Consider the following 12,695-nt stretch of genomic DNA (forward strand, 5'->3'; position numbering starts at 1 on the left):
GAGGCACGGAAGGCTAAGTAAAGGCATCCTTATCACATTCTGAGAGGTGGGCAGGGCAAGGGATTGCTTCACTATTACAGACAGGAAAGCCAAAGGCCAAAGAGGGTAAGAGTCATCACTGGCAAATTAGTGATGGAGTGGGGCCTCGGACTCAAGCCACAGAGCCCCAGCCCCTGCCTTAGGCAGCTCCCTCTTGTCCCACCCCTGCGCAAGTGACCACAGCTGTCAGCTTCATTCTTCCCATCTCCAGGGGAAGTGACCACAGCTATTCTCACGGGTCCCTATCCTGGCCATGGGACTCTTTATGTCTCCCACAGCTTTTCCCTGGTTTCCCCACCAACCAGCCCAAGTCCCTGTCCATTGCTGTAGGACACCCAAGGTTGCTTGTCAGAACGAGGTCATGGGCAGTTCTTTCGTGACGGCATAATCCCTCCTCCCACACCCACGCAGGTGACTCTTGGTGGCTTACTTTGGAAGAGGTGGGGTGGGTATGGGGGGGTGGGGGAATAGGGGACCCGGCCCACAGAGAGGTCTCTGAAACCTCCAAATTCTTCTCGCCAATTCTTCTCACCCCCCCTGCTGTGATTGGCTGTTTCTAAAACATCTTCCTGATAATCAAAATCGTATGACACAAATTATAGAGGGGTACATTTGGGGGTTTTGATGGTTTGGGTCATATTTCATTCTTAAGCTCAGTGGTAGGACACGGGGATTTGGTTCACAGATCCACACCCCCTGTCCCTATCCATTAGGGCCACGTGAATTTCCACTTTCTGAATTTTGCGGATTTCGGAAAGGTAGGACAGCGTGTGTGTGCCCTGGAAATATTGCCAGACACCCCCATCGGTTGTGGCATGACACCCCACGAACAAACAGAGCTCTCCACATGGGAATATTTGCAAGAAGCGAGATAAGTACTGTAAATGGGCTCCCATCCAAATGGCCGGGTTTACTGACAAACTTAAGGAAAAAACTTGCAGTTTTCAGATCTTGTTTGCTTCAGTCACTGTAGATAAGGAATCGAGGGTAAGGACCATGTGTATCTTCGATATTAATGCATGAAAGCTAAAGACAAAGGGAATGAAGGCACATCATGGAAAATAGAGAAAAGTATGAAGAGAAAGACCCCACAGTCATTCCTAGTCATTGTAGCTTTGTCATAACTGAGAGGTCAATGCTGGTACATCGCTATGAACCAAACTCCAGACTTTTCCTACTGATACCACCTTTCTGTCCCAGGATCCAATCCAGCCTAGCACACTGCATGTAGCCTTTCAAAAATCTCTTAAAATGTTGTGTTATTTACTTCTCTTTTGCTGTTTAGGAATCCAAAAAGTTCAGAGTACTGTAATACCTGTCGACTCTATCCCCAAGCGTCCTGTTTAAACCACCCACCACCAACTTTTCTAGGAGTCCTCTGGCTCCCAAAGTCTTTCCCTCTTGCTTTTGAGTCTGACTGTGACATAAAAGCTTCTTAGGAACCTGTGAACCAAGACTTTTGTGGGCGGGAATGCTTCCAGAAGGCAGATTTAACAGGATCTCAAGGGGCAGGGAGAGAGCTGTGGGAAAGTATCCTGGCTGGGGCTGGGGACCGGGGGGCGGGGAGATCGGANACCAAGACTTTTGTGGGCGGGAATGCTTCCAGAAGGCAGATTTAACAGGATCTCAAGGGGCAGGGAGAGAGCTGTGGGAAAGTATCCTGGCTGGGGCTGGGGACCGGGGGGCGGGGAGGGGGTGGGGAGACCAATGGGACAATACTGTTGGGACGTGAGGGGGCTGGGGGGGTATTCCCAGTGTGGCTGAGGGGAGGGGTTGTTTTGGGGTGTGAAGGAGTTGCAGGTCAGGTAAAGAAGTAGGTTGAGATCATGTCTTCGAGTCTTAAAGGCCAGGAGGAAGCAGCACAAACCACAGAAGTTTTGGGAGCGGGGGGAGGAGATGACATGGGGGGGGCTGGTGTGGGAGGGCTGGATGGAGAGGCATGAAACCGAGTGTCTGCTAAAATGGCAGAGAGCAGGAGCGCCCCTCCAGGATCAGCTGGGCCTGCCCCTTCACTGTATAGAGGGAGTTCCAGAGGCTGGAACCGGAAAGACACTTGTTCAAGGTCAGATGTCACATTCATACCAGAGTCAAGAGTTTCTGCGTCCTCGGCACTTGTATGTATGTATGTACATCTGTCTGTATTTTCAACAATATCTACTGAATTCTTACCCTGGGCCAGGCCCACATGGTCCTGACTTTATGAAACTTACAGCCTAATGGGTAGAGATGCCAATAACTAACCAGCCAAACAAAAGACTGTCTAACCACTAACTGTGCCTAGAGTTAAGAAGAAAATAAAAAACGGGTAATCAGGGAAGGTGCTAACAGAACTCACGACTCACACTCAAGGGGCTATTTGAAAGTTATCTGTGGGTCACACTTTGGCGTATATCAAAATCACCTGCAGGGGGCGCTAAAACAGATTCTTGGGCTCACCCTCAAAACTTCGATTTGGTGGGGAAGGAGCCCGAGAATCTGCATTTCTAACAAGGTCCCTCTCTGCGCTGATGCTGCCAGTGGAGGGTCCACGCTTGGAGTAGCGCCCAGCTAGTCTGTTTGGTCTCTAGAGAGTAAAAACGCAGGTAAACCCCGCGGCCAGCAGACGAAGCCTCACCTGCCGTGATGCTGCTTTCATTTTGGAGACAGAGGCCAGTGCTGCGTGGGGAGGTCCTGGTGCACGCTGTTTTCTGAGCACCAGGAAGAAGTTGTTGGGAAGGTGGAAAAGTGAGAATCTAGGACAGGAAGGGCCCACGTGACCCCAAAGCCACAGATGCTAGGAAACCACTAACTTGATCTTTCAGAAGTTGGAGAGTGAGGCCTGACCCCACGATCCCGGGGTCCGCGGCCGCCCACACCCTCCAGCCGCTCCATGCAGAGTCCAGGGTCCTGAGAGGACCACAGTGAATCTGCTCATTTTCCCCAGTACCATCACTACCAGCCAGGCCCCCTATTCCAAAAGGAAGCTCTCCCAAGCCTCTGGGATTCCCAGTATATGCTGCAGAGAGGAGGGGGTGGTGGACCCCCCAAATCTCTCCCTGGTCCCTCTGGTGTCAGGCAGAGATATTGGTGGGGGAATATGGCTCCTTCCTTCCAGGACTTACGAAACCCGACTGCTGGGGAGACAAGACCCCTACCTAGACTTTTTTTTTCTTTTATGTAAACTCTACACCCAACGTGGGGCTCGAACTCAGGACCCCAAGGCGCATGCTCTATGGACTAAGCCAGCCCCAGGCAATCCCCCCTACTGAGACTCTTAAATGGGAGGAAGAATCTGCAGGAGGACCAGAGGGAGGGAGTGGCAGGAAGAAGGGACCCTCCGAGCACTGTCCTGGCAGCAGGGATGGCAGATCTCAGAAGAGTGCTCTAGAGGGCTCTCTTAGGAAAGGTTTTAAATATTCGATGGAGGCACTTAGAATTATTACTAGGGTTTCTTTTCTAGGGGAGGAGGGCCACAGAGGGCCACATTCTCCTTTCTTTTTGATTTCAGAATTAAATTGAAGAGTTTCCAACTTGAGACAGGGAAATGGTCTTGGGTAGACGGGGAGAGAGAGATAAGCTCTGTAGTTTCTTCTGTCCTTCCAGAAAGCAGACAGGAGGCTTTCAAGGAAATCAGGCAAGAGGACCGAAGGCAATAAGACTGCACGATCCTTCCCTTGTCTCTTCCTGTGACCCACCCCTCTCCCTGGGTGTCTGTTGGGAAGGCCCGTAGGTTGCAGGTGGTAGGGATGAAGGGCGTGGAGAGGTGCAAGAGAGCAATGGCCAACTGGCTGCTCCCCGGGCCTTGGTTTTCCCTCTGTGGAATGGGACGACCCTAGGGCCTAGGAAGGACCGCTCAGGAGAGGTACCCCTGATGTGGGAGAAGGACAAGAGGTGTGGGTTGGGATGTACTTTATCACGGGCATCTAGATGAGTGCCTGGCCAGGCTGTAGGGCCCTCTGCCCCGTGGGTCACTTGTGTGCCCGGGGAGTACTCTGATGGGCACAGCAGCTCCAGGTCTGTCCAGAGCTTCCTGTGGTCCGTGATCACCACAGTGGCCATCCTCGAGGTCAGGTGCAGGCTGAAGGAGTGTCGGGGGACATGAGCCCAATGGGGAGGCGCTCACTCACCTTTCAGGCTCTCCCCAGGCAAAGCTACAAATGCCTCTGACCCTCCAGCCGCGGGGAGTCCTGGGTCCCCTTCCTTCAAGGCAGCTCTCCCTCCTGGTGGCATGGCACGCTGATGCCCTGGCCAGAGTGTGGATCCCTGTCTCTGGGTTGACCCAGAGAATATTATCTCTGCCACCACACAAGACGGCTCAACCCACTTTAAGGGCACAGGTCCCCTACTGGCAACCTGATGTGGCAGAAAGAGCTGTGGGCTGGAAGGCTGGGACCCGGTGCAAGCCCAGCCCTGACCCTCAGTTTTCCTTCCTATAAAATGGGAGTGTTGGATCTGATGATCTCCAAATTCCCCTTTGACCCCAACATTGTAGGACATTCATCCATATGAGGTGACGCTAATGGGACAATCTCAGACACCCTTACTGGGCTGTGCAGGGGGTATTTTGGAAGGCCCTGTTGAGAGCTTTCTGCTCCCCTCCCCACAGGATACACGGAGCTGGATTTGCCTTTCTTTTGGATATCTGCTTGCCCATGTGGCTTTGGGAGAGGAAATGGTAGAAGCTAGAATTGGCCTGGCTGGGTTTCCTTGTCTACCCCTTGGTCAGCAGACAGCATCTCTCAGACCCTCTCTCCCCTCCCCACAGCACTGGCTCCGTTCAGCCCCTTTGTCCACCCAAAGGTGGGCATCAAAGGTGCCATCTCCCCTCTGACCAGCTTCCTGCCTGAGCTGTCACTCATCCTCTGTTCCATGTGGTTCCAGCGTTGGACAGGAAATATGCGGGCACAGGGGGATTCAGATCCCGAGGATGGTGGGGAGGGCAAGGGGCCCTCACAGAGGTCTGCCTTCTGGTAGAAGAGGAGGATGGAAGCTCTAAAAAGCAAATCAGGCTTTAACATGGAGGAGACATCTCTTATAAGCATATTTTCAGCCAGACCACCTTATGCTCAGAGCAGGTCTTCTTCCTACCCTCAGGCCATAATCCCAGCCCTGGGAGGCACGAGGCTCCAGGAAGGATGTGTAGAGAAAATCCGTCCTGCCACATTGGCCAAATGGGGTGGGGAAAGAAGACAACACTAGCATGTGCAAAGTCCCTGGGGCAGAAGGAATCAATCATGATGGATTCAAGAAACTTAACAGACAGCCGCCTGGGTGGCTCAGTTGGTTGAGCATCCGACTCTTGATTTCGGCTTGGGTCGTGATCTCAGGGTCATGGGATCGAGCCCCGCATGGGGCTCCGCACTGGGTGTGAGGCCTGCTTGTTCTCTCTCACCCTCCCTCTCCCTCTGCCCCTCCCCCTCCAAAAGAGAAAGAAACATAATGGAGGCTGATGTAGCACAGAGAACAAAGAGGAGAGGGAGAGAGATGAGGTCAGGGTCCACATCACGAAGGTGCCAAAAGGGTCTGGTCTCTATTTTGCTGGCTGGGAGGCACCAGACACGCCCCTTCACCTTTGGGAACATTTGATGGGAGGCCACCCTATTCTGAGCCAGATTCCTTCCAGTCCCTGCTCTGGCCCCTCCAACTGCTCTCTTGGGCTTGTTTTTGTTTCAAAGGTTTTATTTATTTATTTTGACAGAGAGCGCACAGCAGGGGAATGGCAGAGGCAGAGGGAGAAGCAGACCCCGGCTGAGCAGGGAGCCCGTTGTGGGGCTGGATCGCAGGATGCTGGGACCATGACCTGAGCCAAAGGCAGACACTTACCAGTCTGAGCCACCCAGGCGCGCCTCTCTTGGGCTTGTTTCTCTTTATCTCTTGGGGACCAGAGCAAGGGTGTGGCTCGCTAAGCTGACCGGGAACACTCAGGAGGACTGGCAGGGAGACCCTCTAGCGGGTCGAGGTGGCCCGAGTAAAGGTGTTTGGCCAGTAGTTGGAGAGCAGGACTTCAATCCAGGGGCGTCTGACAGTGACGTGACCACTCCCTTGCAGTAACCTCATACTCACATGGGGTGGAAGTGCTCTGAGAGTGCAAGCTGTCACGGAGAGGTGAGTGGAAGACCTTCCCAGCAGGCTGACTTGTCCCCAGGATGGACAAGTCCTCTGCAGGAGGAGGGGAGCTCCCTGTCCCAGGAACGGTGCAGAAGGGCCAGGAGGTTGTGGTGGGGCTTTGGACAGGTGGTTGGACCAGCCGCTGTTCAGGGCTGCTGCAGCTCATCTTCCTTCTGTCCCTTGGGTGCTCTTGGTTCCTCTCTTCCTCATCTCTGCCTGTGCGACTGGGACAAATTCGTTCGCCTCTTTCAGCCTCAGTTTGCTCATCTGTAAAATGGGGTCTGCATTTTGGGGTTATTCTGAGGATTAGGTAAATTCCTAGATGGTGTCTGGCACCGGGTCAGAGAGCCGAAGACTCAGTTAATAAGACCAGTTATTGCTGTTATCTCCTTCTCCCCTCTTTTCATTCTGGAGAGCACCGCGGGACAGGAGCCAGGTCCGCTGTGTTCTGTCTCCTGCACAGCGACTGTCTCCTCTTTCCCACCCTGTCCCCGCCTCCTCGGAGAGGTGAACTCAGCCCAGGGTCCTCCTGCGGCGCCCTGGCCCCCTCCAAGCGCAAGCGCGCGCCCCTGCCTCCGTGTGGCCACCGGGGACCGTGCCTGGGTCGGGGCGCACCGCGTGGGGAGCGCGGGAGCCGCCGTGCGCCCCCGCCCAGCCCGCGCCCCCGCCGGCAGCGGCACTTCGAATCCACGTGATTTCCCGGCAGCGGCCGCAAGTTCCCAGCACTGGCCCTGCAGCTCTCCGCCAGCTTTCAGTTTCGTGCGCCGCGCGGCGGGGCCGGAGCGCAGCGGGTGAGTGGAGAGCGCGCCCCGGGGCTGCGGGCTCGGCCGGGCGAGTGGCGCGGGGAGGAGGGGGTGCCTGAGGGCGCTGGGCTGGGGGCGCCGCCGGCCGCGGGCTGCGGGAACGGGTGGTAGGGTGCAGGGACTGACGGACCGGTGGACAGATGGGGCGCCCGCGGCCGGCGCAGCGCTTCGTCCGCTGCCGGGCAGAGTTTGGGGGCAGGAGTGAGAGCTGCAGAGGGAGGCAAGTAGGGGTCACCCGGGCTGAGGGGCGGGGTACGCGGCTGCGCTCCCCTTTCTGCCCACTCTCCCCACGCTCCTGAACTTTAACTTTTAATTGCTTTTTAAAGAATTATAACCGCGGGAGGTGGGGGGAGGGGAGAAATGGATAAAGGGGATCAAGAGGTACAGACTTTGTTGGATACACAAGGTGAGTGCGTGCTGGCGGTCTGCTGCACCCCACAGAGCCTGGCGTTAACACGCGCAAAGGGTAATAGACGCAGGAGGAAACTTCTGGAGGTGATGGATAGGCTTCTGGCATAGATTGTGGTGATGATTCACAGATGGAGACTCACCTCTAATCTCATCAGGTTGTAAACATTAAATAAGCACAGCTTATTGCATGTCAATCATACCTCAATAAAGTGCTTTACAGAAAAGGTGCAGAGTTTCAATTATGAAATAAGAGAGATGAACGCTCGGTAGTGACTATAGGCAATGGTGTAATAGCGCTGTGTGGTGACGGAGGGTAGCTGCAGGTGGGTAGAATTGTGGGATCGCGCCTGAAGCTAATACAGCATTGTATGCAACTCGACGTCAATAATAATTAAAAAAAAAAGTACTTTAGAAGTCGTGCCGCTCATTCTGTACAATTCAGACTTTTTAGCCTAAAAATGCTTTTTTAAAATTACGGACAATGCCCAACCGCCTGAGGATAGAAGGACAGAGTGAGGTTGAGGGGTGCCAACTTGCTGGTGTGGATATAAGCAAGCGCTGTGTACCCCCGCTCAACTCCAGCATCCTTCAGCCCCCCTTCATCCCTGCCGCACCTCGTTTTGAAACAAATGACAAACAGACATCATAGCATTTCAACCCAAATATCTCAGAATGTACTAGAAGATAAGGAATCTTTAAAAAAAAAACAGAACCACAGCACTATCTGAAGACTGTAAGCATTTTAACAATAATTTCTTAACGTCAAATCGCCACAGACTGTGTCTGATGCACGTTTTAACTTCCTAATAGGGCGAACACATGGGCGTCACTTTGTTACTTGCTTTTTGCATTTTATGTGGTGTTCAGCCGTTTTTCTCGCACAGGAGGTCAGGACCCTGGGGTGTGCTGCGGTGGCATGTGGGGACGTCCGAGAGAGGTCCTCCAGCTTCAGCCTGGTTTGCATCCATTTTATAAGTTGGGGGTTCTTTGTTTCCTTTTTATTTTTATTTTTTTTTATTTTTATTTTTATTTATTTTTTTTAAAGATTTTTTATTTATTTATTAGACAGAGATAGAGACAGCAAGCAAGAGAGGGAACACAAGCAGGGGGAGTGGGAGAGGAAGAAGCAGGCTCATAGCAGAGGAGGCTGATGGGGCTCGATCCCATAACGCCGGGATCACGCCCTGAGCTGAAGGCAGATGCTTAACCGCTGTGCCACCCAGGCGCCCCCTTCGTTTCCTTTTTAAAAGATTGGGGGTTTGCAGACTTAAAAAACAGTTTGGAAACCAGCACTTCTCGCCTCCCAGGGGTGTCAGGAGGTGGGTTGTGCCCCAGGCGCTACCTAGAGCCTCCTCCCTCCAAAGGGCTTCTCGTTCTCTGTGGAAGCAGTAAGTAAGCCCAGGAAGGCGTTGGGCTCGGTGTCCCGCTGGAGGACAGAATGGGCGGGAAAGCAGATTATTTCAAGGTGCACGAGGCTTCCCCGCAGTGGGCTGTCCTCGGACCTGGCCGAGCTGGGGGCCCGGCTGGCGGTGATCGGCTGATCATGCCCGCCTGCCTGTCTCCGAAGCGCCTGGTGTGGGAGGCAGACAGGCCGCGGCCTCAGCACCTCGTGTTTGCTGGGGGACCGTGGACGATTTCCTCTCTCAGAATGTCACTTTCTCATTTGTGAATGGGGGGGGGGTGATCATACGTCCTTCAGAGAGTGGCTCACGGCTGGACGAGCCACGCCGCAGTGCCTGGTCCCCTCAAAGCACCACGCAGGCACTCAGAGAGCGGGGGATCCTTGGTGAAGGCCGACCAGCAGAAGGGAAAGTTCTCTGGGAGAGTTTTCATGGTATGCTTAGCTTTGCGCCTCCATCCGGGTCCGTCTGTCTGTCCCCCAACACACACATACCCCCCTGTCTGCTGAGGAAGATTCCACAAAACTTCTTAGTACGTCTTTTCCCACCTGTGATGAATTGAATTGTGTCCCTGAGAAAGATAGGGTGAAGTCCTCGCCCTCAGTGTCTCTGAATTGACTTTATTTGGAAATAGGGTCATAGCAGATGTGCTCAGAGAAGATGAGGTCACACCAGAGTAAGTGGGTCCTTAAATCCGTATGACTGGTGTCCCTGTAAGAGAGGTCAGCTTCTGAAAATGAGCTGACCTCCATGTGACAGCAGAGACAGAGATCGGAATGATGGGTCTGGAAAGGCCGGAGCCCCAGGAATTTCCAGCAAGCAGCAGAAACCAGAAAAGGGGGGCGCCTGGGTGGCACAGCGGTTAAGCGTCTGCCTTCAGCTCAGGGCGTGATCCCGGCGTTCTGGGATCGAGTCCCACATCAGGCTCCTCCACTATGAGCCTGCTTCTTCCTCTCCCACTCCCCCTGCTTGTGTTCCCTCTTTCGCTGGCTGTCTCTATCTCTGTCAAATAAATAAATAAAATCTTTAAAAAAAAAAAAAAAGAAAAAAAGAAACCAGAAAAGGCAAGGAAGGACCTTCCCCCAGAGGCTACTCTGTTACAACTGTAACCAAGCTAGGAAGCTAACTCACCAGCCCAGGGCCTCGCTTCCGCTTTCCAGAGTTGGACGGAGGACCAAGCAAATTAACACCAGTGCCAATACTTGGTAAAAACTTTCGTAGGTGTTCCGAGGACATAAACTACTGGTGTCCTTTGCCAGATCTATTTTTTGAGCATTGGCTGCTAGCCCCAAGTCTACCTTGGCTGAAACCCAGTCTGCAAGGAAAACACCCAAAGGATTTACAAAGAAAAAAAAAAATGGAAAATGATCAGTCTGGCTGTCGTTGTGTAGGCTGTCTGGAGAAGGGAAGATTTTTGATACCTCTTGCCACCCTGGAGAACATGTCTCTCCCACACACTGTACTTAAAACCATCGCAGAAGCGATGGGGCAGGCAAGCACTTGGTCATACGTGGGACTTGTTACCTGTAAACTGGGCACGATTGTGTCACCCATATGCTATGTGGGGGTTCATGGGGCCTTGAGCGCTGAGTAAAGTTGGCATGAACCCCCATTCTGTTCCTTTGGGAAGCCCTAAGTGTTCTTCAGCTCTCTGTGAATCTTGAGGGTGGAGGTGGGTGTGAGCTTAGTTCCTCTGGCCATCTCTGATCCCGGACTCTTCTTCTGCTCTGTGGTCATCCTTTCTCCCTAGTTGACCAGGGCACGAAACCAGTCATTTTCCTGGGATGGAGAGAGGAGAGTCGTGGGGAAACGTGAGTTCACTCACTTATCCTGCTGGTTTCAAGCCTGACTCTGTGACGGCACTCCTGCTCCACCCCGTGGGTCACTCCGACGTCTTCTGATAAATTCTCAGACACAGACATCTTCCCCAGGAAGGTTTTTAGCAGCCCTTCTCCCTGAGATGCCTCTGACATTTAGCAAAGGAGAACTTCAGAGAGCCTGAGGGAACGTTGACTTGACCTCCGATGACCTCTGTTTGCACTTCGGTTTACTTCCAGTCTTTTTTCTATGTGTGTATATTCATATTTTTTAATGGACTCATACATAAAAACCAAAATGGAATTATACTTTTTAAACTGAATAAAATGGAATTATGTAGGAATTAGTGGAAAGGTACATCCTATATCATTTTTGAAATTATTTCATTTTTAATAGCCAACACATTCATATAGTAAAATAATATAAAATATACAAATAGGTATATAATGAAAAGTAAGTCTCCCTCTTTCCCCTGTCCCCCAGCCACCTGATTACCCTCCCTGAAGACACCAGTGTCATCAGGTTCTTTGTCTCCTTCCAAAGATCATTCAGGTGGGCCTTTACAAACATGGAGATAGATAGATAGATAGATACATATAGATATAAATATAGATATAGATCTCCCCCTTCTCACAAATGGTGATATACTCTGATAGTGTTTTTCATCTTTTTTAAAAATTTAATGCAATTTGGAAATCTTTCCCATCAAAACAAAAAAAAAATCTTTTTTCTTTTTAACAGCTACAGAGTATTTCACTATATGGTTGTGCCAGAATTAATTTAACTCCTGTTGGGCATTTAGGTTGTTTCCAGTCTCTTGCTCTCCCAAACAGTGCTGTAGTGAATACCTTTGTTTAAACATCATGTTTGCGTATGTGAGAATAAGTCTTTAAGAAAAACATCTAGGAAGGACGCCTGGGTGGCTCAGTGAGTTAAGCACTGCCTTCGGCTCAAGTCATGATCTCCGGGTCCCGGGATCGAGCCCCACATCGGGCTTCCTGTTCAGTGGGGGGTCTGCTTCTCCCTCTGCCTCTCCCCACTGCTCACACACGTGTACACGCTGTCCCTCGTGCTCTCTCTCCCTCTCTCTCTCTGTCTCTAATACATATATAAAATCTTGGAAGGGAGGGACAGAGGGAGGGAGGAAGGAAGGAAGCCGGATTTCCAGGAATAGATTTGCAAGTGAAAGAAAATATGCAGTTTGAACTTTGATAAATGTGGCAAATTACCCCTCTTAAGTGTTGGACTGAATCTCACTCCCAGCAGCTACGTGTGAGGCGGCCTGCTTCCCACACCTGCCCCAACATGCGCGTTACCAAATTTTTCCTTGTTTGCAGACCCAGGGGATGAATAATGGTGTCTCCCCCCCACCGGCCCATTTCTCTTATCTTTTCAAATATTTAAGGGTCATTTGTAGTTCATGTAGTTCATTTTTCCATAGACTGTCTATTCATATTCTTTTTCCACTTTTCCATTGGGTTGTTAGTCTTTTTCCTATTCGGTTGTAAAAGCACTGTACATATTAAGGAAACGCACTCTATTATACGAGTATACTGGCATTTTAAGTGGCTGCGTAGTTGTCCATAGAATGGTGAACCCATATCTACCTTTTTAAGCATTTAGATTGTGTCTTGTTTTCTCCTACTACACGTGGACTGTTTCCTCTGTTTTATATTTTAAAAAACCCAAAATGTGACATTTTAATTCTTTCCACATTTCCCACCAGATTGCTCTCAGGAAGGGAAGTACTTTTGGGAAAATGCCGTGATTAGGATTGGGGTGGCCTGTGTGTGAAGTGGTCAGCAGAGACCGGGACACGGTGGGCAGGGCAGATTCTTTGCATGAAGCCTGTGAGTGGCGTAGGGGTGCTAGGGGTGCGGTGCTGTATTTGCTCCCAAGAGAAGGGAGGAGAGAGAGAAGGTGGAGAGAGGCTAGATCATGCAGGGAGGAAACGCTCCCCCCCAACAGAACCTTCTTGGAGGTAGGATGCCCAAAGGGCATTTTTGATGGGGTGATGCCCCGGCTCCATGGGAGGTGGGTACTCACAGCACCAATTCCCGTCTGGCTCCGCCCAGCAATCATTAACCCACTCAACACAGAGTTTCCAGAACATGTCAGATCCTGTGCTGGGCACTGG

At 51.7% G+C, this 12,695-nt stretch overlaps 1 protein-coding gene across 15 annotated transcripts in view; it reads left to right on the top strand.

The window, feature by feature from the left end:
• The first annotated feature begins 5,975 nt into the window (after positions 1–5,975).
• Positions 5,976–12,695, top strand: part of NLRC5 (NLR family CARD domain containing 5) — an 85,724-nt gene continuing 79,004 nt past the window's right edge. For 13 of the 15 annotated variants that reach the window (XR_004619191.1, XM_034639300.1, XM_034639286.1 and 10 more), the window contains exon 1: positions 6,696–6,917. The gene's annotated coding sequence lies outside the window, so the exon portion shown is untranslated. Of the gene's footprint in view, positions 6,124–6,695; positions 6,918–12,695 lie in introns of those variants that run through there. The other 2 variants (XM_034639287.1, XM_034639289.1) reach the window with 1 other exon arrangement.

Source organism: Ailuropoda melanoleuca, chromosome 12, assembly GCF_002007445.2.
Source record: "Ailuropoda melanoleuca isolate Jingjing chromosome 12, ASM200744v2, whole genome shotgun sequence".
NCBI lineage: Eukaryota > Metazoa > Chordata > Mammalia > Carnivora > Ursidae > Ailuropoda > Ailuropoda melanoleuca.